Source organism: Geospiza fortis, unplaced genomic scaffold (genome assembly GCF_000277835.1).
Source record: "Geospiza fortis unplaced genomic scaffold, GeoFor_1.0 scaffold1207, whole genome shotgun sequence".
NCBI lineage: Eukaryota > Metazoa > Chordata > Aves > Passeriformes > Thraupidae > Geospiza > Geospiza fortis.
The window spans coordinates 8,923-16,036 of record NW_005054928.1 but is presented as its reverse complement, the minus strand read 5'-3'; the positions used below and the strand labels follow the sequence as shown (position 1 = coordinate 16,036).

Sequence of the window (7,114 nt, the reverse complement as noted above, 5' to 3'; positions counted from 1 at the left end):
CCCTTCTTCCTGGGCTTAACTTTACTCACAATTTTTCTATTCCCCCACCCCTCCATCCCCCAGCATCACAAGAAATGGGGGTAGCATTCAGTTCATTACATGTCTCTCCTGTTCCTTCCTCCTCACATTTTTCCCCTGCTCCAATGTGGGGTCCCTCCCACAGGGAACAGTCTTCCATGAATGTCTCTGATGTGGGTCCTTCTCACATGCTGCAGTTCTTCACAAACTGCTTCAGTGTGGGTCCCTTCCACTTTTTCTTTCCATGAGGTGCAGTCCTTCAGGAACAGACTGCTCCAGCATGGGTCCTTCACGGGGTCACAAGTCCTACCAGCAAACCTGCTCCATCATGGGCTTCCCTCAGGGTCACAGCCCCCTCTCCATCACCTGGAGCACCTCCTCCACTGATCTTGGAGCCTGCAGAGTTGTTTCTCTCACACATTCTCACTCCTCTCTTCCAGCTGCTGTTGTGCAGCAGTTTTCCCCCCCTTCTTAAATATGTTATCACAGAGGTGCTATCACCATTGCTGATTGGCCAGCAGCAGGTCCATCTTAAACCCAGCTGACATTGACTCTGACATAGCAGAAGCTTCTGGCAGCTTCTCACAGAAGCCACTCCACGGCCCCCTGCTACCAAAACCCTGCCACACAAACCCAATACACACAGTAATACTGATAAGCAATATACTTATCAGAAACCAAACTATGTGTGCAGGTTACGACCAAATTTAATTAACTGGCCAACAAAAAAATTATTAACCTCTGAGCACTTACAGGGTAGAAAAAAACCCAAACAAACCACAGCTAGATGGGTAAAACAAGCAAGACCAAGTTTGGGTCTACTAAATAGTTTTGGCAATTAGCACAGTTTATCTTTGCAGACTCCAGAAGAACTGCTCCACTTTTTCAGTAATGGTGATCTTGTATCATTCTGATACTAATAACATTGTTAGCAGTTTGTACTTTCAAAATACATTTGTTAAACAGAACAAAAAACACTGAAGGATGGGCAACAGTAATTTTAAAATTGGTTTTTATATCTTTAGGAGATGTTTCTATAACAAGACCTTTACCTTTGCTTAAATTGCATACAAAGCCCAATACTGAATATTAACTAGCAACAACAGACATACAGTAAGCCCTCAAAACAGATGATCCAAAAGCATTACTGAAATATGCTTAAACCAAATTTTGCTCTTCCAAGAAAAATAAAACTATTTTAGACTGTTGCATACATTCATTTGCATACTATATGCATTTCCAAAGAGCCAGTTAAATCTTTCATCTTTAAAATATAGGCAGACTTCTGCATCTTTCAAAGATAGATAATTCTAACCCTCATCTCTGCCATCAACTGCAAAAGTTAGGAATAAAAATACTTCACCTTCGCTGGCAGTTGACCTCTGCAAAACAAGGCTAGTAGAAAAACTGATATAGCAACCAAATCCTAGTTTTATTGCCACTGGGAACTACGACTATAATAATCAAGCAATCTACTACAAATTGAGGACACACTTGTCCTCCAAAAATTTAGATTTAGTGAAAGTACTGCCTATAGCACTTAGACATTTAAGTGAAAACTCCAGATTACAGCCTTCCTCTTAAAGGGCAGCCACAAAACAGGATATTTGTCTGCTGATGCTCATAAAACTCAAGCATACCAAACATTAATTAACTCTAGTGTATAAAGAAATACTTTTCATAACTTAAAAAAGCCATACTACAAGCTATAACCATATATCTCAACAGTATGACAACTGCAATTGACAGCAGTATTTGTCTAGTTAATCTAAACTTCTGGGATCAAAGTAATTCAACAACAGGAGAAAAGAGTAAAATCAATCTGCTTGCCTGCTGGTGGTCACAGAATTTCAACAATTTATAACTTCATTTCAGTACTACAAAGCAAACTTGCACTTATTCTGATATACCACTTAAGAGTTTGCAGTTTTACAGCCATACACCAAATCAGTGGACACAACAGAAAATCTAAGACGTTAAAAAATATTTGCATCTTTATTGTAGCTCTATGTTATTATAACATAAATAAAGACTGTACTTCTGGCCTTATTACACGCAGGTACACTCAAAGCACTATCAAAAGGGCTACCACACACTATCATCATCAATCTCATTTGACTTTCTCCACTCTCAAATTAGAATCTTTCAGCACTTACTAATTTTAGCTTTAGGTATTAATGATGATATGAGCATATTACAAATGAATCTTTATAGCTCTTTTTCAACACAGTCCTTCACTACCTGAAATACATGCTGCTTATTAAAAAAAAATTATTAAGTTGTTATTCAATGCTTAAGAAATTTTGCTTTTTCACTCTTTAAGGTCTAGATATCACCTGTCTAGGTTATAATACACTTTCCAGAGTTTAATCTAATAATCAGAACACTAAAATATGCCATTTAATATTTTGAACCAACAGCAAAAGTAAAGTTTTCTGAAAAGACAGATTACAGACTTCTGCAATTCTTCCTTACTAACTTTTATAAGATCAGTAAGTACCTAAGGCCTTACAAATGCAGTTCTGTTACCCTGAAAAACAAGTGAATACCATTATGTATCTGCTTTCCTGAACTTTTCTCAGAAACTTGGTGTGAGAGACTGAAATGTTATGGTTAATAGCTTAAACATTGTTATGAAAAACTTTTTGCCTATTATGGCAAAACTGTATAAAGAAGCTGTGACCACCAAAGCCCACCCCTCCCTGAATATGCTAAAGTCCAATTATCTCAGGTCTAGGGAGAAGTAAAGAAGGCTGAGGGAGAAGAATGTATCCACAAGAAAGCCAAACCTAACAGCTGTCCTGAAAATCAGCTCTGGCTGGGTTTGGGGGGGAAGAAGGCCATAGCCCACGGGCTCATATGCTGAGACCAGGTTTGCACATGCTCCCCCCAACCAAGGGGGAAGGAGGAGAGTTTTTGGGTGTGTGGCATAACCTCTGGTCAGAGGGAGTGAACATCCATCCTCTTTTACACAAACTGTCTCAGTTGTAAACGCCTCCCACCCTGGGCAGGCCAATTACACACTGGACATTCATGTGAGAAGCAGCTGAGAAGGTGTCATAAGCCATCAAAGACCCCCGAAGTGCCCCCCAGACTGGTTCCTGAGGCCTTACAACAGACGACTGCACATGATGCAAAGCGATGCAACAGATCCAGAGTCTGTTGCAAAAGACGGCGTCAAACTTGCCCTCCCCAGGGGAGGCACCTAGGCATTCTTACCTGGCCCAAACGTATATTAATCCATTGAACTCTATGTTTTGCTGGACCCTCACCACTGAGAAGACAAGAAGAGGATCAACAGGACACCGTCAGGATCCGGAGTGAAGTTTTCTACTTAATCTGTCACTCTCTCTCCCCCCACACCTTTTTATATTTCTTTCTAGCTCTCTCTCTCACATCTACTATTAAATAAAATCCATACTATTGACTTCAGCCTATGCTCTCATTTGCACCTTAATTTGGGCAGAGGCACCTCTCTTAAAATTCTTAATAATTGGATCATAACACTTGGATCACATGGTTGAGCACATTAGCTTCTGCCTGTCACAAGGCTGCAGTGTGACAGACTAATCTAAAGGCTCAGACACAAAACCTTGTCAACAGGGGCCTCTGAAATCAGCTTCTATTTATATCTCTGAAAGCTGCCAACTCCTACAACCCCATAGAACTGAAGCAGCCAAGCATACACCCACTCTAAGAGGAAAGCATGAAATTCAATTTACACAACTACAGCTTCTTTTCTAGAGGGAAAGGGAGTGCAGATACTTCAATCAAGAAAATGCAGCATCATGAGGCAGTCACCTCAGACATTTTCATCTCTATTTCACAGCAAGAACAAAAAACTGGCTATGATCAGACCTAACATATTACACTCTCACGACCTTACATTCCCCATTCTTTTGGTTGACTGGTTGCAACCAAACCTTTACAAAAAATATAATGATCTCTCTTACCTCCAAAGAGTCTTAACACTTAAGAGATGTCCCTGTTTAACCCTGACCTCCCAATAAAAAGGAGCTTTTAATTCAGTGTGTTAACTCAAACAGTAATTTACACCACTGACATTCACAGTTACTGGCAAATTTACCCAGACAAACTAAAAGGTGAACATAAATACTTTGTTACTATTAAAGTTAACAGTCTCATAACTAAGACATCTTTTAATTCCAAATTACAACTAAACTGAGGCAAAAGTCAATTCTAATAACAGCAGATATTTAGATTGAGTGGCAAATATAATAAGGCTTTTGTGCACACCAAGTGCACTTCCAAGAAACTAGAACTTATGAACTACGTGGAATACATAATAAAAGCATTTCAAGTTACCCTACTACTTCACAGACTCCTGGAATGGTTTGGGTTGGAAAGGACCTTAAAAACCATCTAGTTGCAACCCTCTGCCACAGGTGGGAATCTTTCATTAGATCAGGTTGCTCAGGGCCCCATCCAGCCTGGACTTGAACACTTCCAGGGATTGGGAATCCACAACTTCTCTGGGCAACCTGTTCCAGTGTCACACCACCCTTATAGAAAAGAATTTCTTCCTAATATCTAATCCTACCCTCTTTTAGTTAAAAGCCATTCCCTCTTTTCTTATCACTACACACCCTTGTAAAAAATCCCTCTCCTACTTTACTGTAGGCCCCTTTTAGGTACTAGATTAACTTAATTACTTAATATAATAAAGGGAATACAAATACTAACTAATGTTAAATCAATAATAAAACCTAAACTAGCTGGTTAAATAAATATTTATTTACCTGAATATCCTCAGCTAGAAAATGGACCATAAAAAAACCAAACTCAAAACAAAAAACCCCAGCAAGGATATTTCAGGCATACGCCTCTCTAACAGTAATCTAGGTGAAGCAAAAAGACGAAGTATATGCGAAGAACGCGAATCAAACCCAGGCATTTCCCAATGACAAATGCAGCTCGATAATCCAGACAAAAAGGGCGGCACCGCCAAGTGCTCAAAGCGTAGTATGTTTTAGTCGCCATCGCCTCCACACACCCGCCTCGCCCCACCCCCTCCCGACACCAAAACACAAAAGACGTGGAGGCTACCGGTCTAAGGAGAAAAAACAAACAAACAAACAAACAAACCCAGCTCCTCTCCCAGCGAGAACTGAGGAAGCCTCATTGTCTCGCTCCCTGTTTGCCCCAACTAAGGAGGGAGTAGTAGTGTGTGTGCCATCCTAGCCCCGGGCCTCCCGGCGCATGAGGGTGAAAGAGTCCGCCGGGGAAAACGACAGACGCCCTGCCAGCCCTCGCCTCGCGGAAGGCAGCAAAAGCGCCCCGGGGAGGCCCAAGCACCCCCCGCGGCGCTCCTCTGCGCACAACGCCACCGCGCTAATAGCTCTCAAAAATCAAATCCGCATTCTGCCGCAGCCACCCTTCAGCGCCCGCGTACCTGCTCCTGGAAGGGGGCGGAGCAGAAACTCCACTGCCGATGTCGGAGGTGCTGCAGATGGCTTCAGACTGTTTCTGGGAGAGCGAAGGACAAGAAGCTGGCGGTGCTACCACCACTTTCCTTCTGCAGCAGCAGCACGGAATGAGACACGCAGCTCACAGGAGAAAGACGAAAAGAAGACGCAAAAAAGAGAAAGAATTGAGGAAGAAGGGTGGATGAAGGAGGGATCTGAACCAGCTGGTCCGCTCGCGTCGGCTCCGCCTCCTCCTGGCTGTTGCTGAGGCCTACACGCCAGCGCGGTCCTACACGAGGGGAAAGAGAGCACGAAACACACGTGAAGCGGCTCACAGTACCGTCGCCTTTGCCTGCGGAGTCACCAACCTCCCCCTCCCTGAGACTAGGGACTATACAGGCAGTACCACGTGTGACAAAAAAACACAAGATGTCTCAACTGTGTTTCCAAAAAAAGCCTATTGTACAAGAAAAACTCCTCTCTCCTTGATCAACTGAGAATGAATTATCTAAAAGGTAGTAATAGACTAAGAGTTAGTGATCTGAAAGGTAGATGTATTAGAAATTTAGTAGAGAGAGAAGGAATGTTTTTTAAAAAGTTTTCATTCTGAGTTTTGTTTCTTTTTATATATAGTTGTAAGTTAATAAAGTTTTTCTTTTTTATTCCTAAGTTAGAGCCTACTTTGCTCTATTCTTAGTCACATCTCACAGCACACACCAGAGAACATATATTTTCATAGAAGCACTAACATTGCACCAACGTCAAACCATGACACTGTGCCTGCTCTCTGTGGCCAGAGAGCTGCTGCCACGGGTTTGTCTGTACTCAAGGTGGAATTTATTTAAATTGTTTTTTCTAATAAACCTTTGATATGTACTACTGGGATTTTGTTTTTGTTTACTGTATGCAGGGGTTCAGATTAGATAAGGTTCACTTGGTTGGTAGACCTTTGGGTGTTAATTAACTAGGTGGTTTTTGTTAGATGCTGCTCTTAATTTTTGAAAGATCTCTCACTCAATGTTTTAAGGTGGCTTTTAATAGTCTATTGGGTTTTTTTACTTTGTTTGTAGCTGGTGTATGGTAGGGGATACGGTACACCCGCTCAATGCCATGTTCTTTAGCCTAGGTGTCAATAAGGTTGTTTTTGAAATTAGTTCCGTTGTTCGATTCAATTTTTAAAGGGTACCACACCTCCAAAGAATTTGTTTTTAAGGCCTAGGATGGTGTTATGGGTTGTAGTCTGAGGTATAGGGTAGGTCTCTATCTAGTGGTCTTTATTATTCTGAGTACATAGTGTTTGGTGTATTTGGGTTAGTGTGATGTAATTAATCTGTCAGGTTTTCCTATGCTTATATTTGGACTATTGCCTACCATATCGGAGGGTTTTTAGCCACTTGGTTTGTTTGATCATAGTACATGTTACACAGTCACGAATAACTTGAGAAATACTGTTCATGGTTAGATCTTGTCTTGGTTTAGAGCAAAATTTTGGGAGAGAGAGTCCCCAGAGGGGCTCTAGTAGGAAGATAAATTCAATCGGCCCCTCCCCCCACAACCAGTCCGGGAGAAAATACCTCCTTGGAGAAAAGTGGAAAAAAGCTGTTTATTAAACAATAGAACCTAACAATATTAAACAATAAAACCCCTTGCCGCTCTAAAAGAGATGACCA

At 41.5% G+C, this 7,114-nt stretch overlaps 1 protein-coding gene across 9 annotated transcripts in view; it reads right to left on the bottom strand.

Annotated features, from left to right (window-relative positions):
• The window catches only part of LOC102034258 (AN1-type zinc finger protein 5-like), a 22,433-nt gene extending 16,587 nt beyond the window's left edge, over nt 1-5,846 (bottom strand). For 2 of the 9 annotated variants that reach the window (XM_031065614.1, XM_031065616.1), the window contains exon 1: nt 5,432-5,783. The gene's annotated coding sequence lies outside the window, so the exon portion shown is untranslated. Of the gene's footprint in view, nt 1-5,124; nt 5,399-5,431 lie in introns of those variants that run through there. The other 7 variants (XM_031065618.1, XM_031065619.1, XM_005431325.2 and 4 more) reach the window with 6 other exon arrangements.
• Between the last annotated feature and the right edge of the window lie 1,268 nt (nt 5,847-7,114).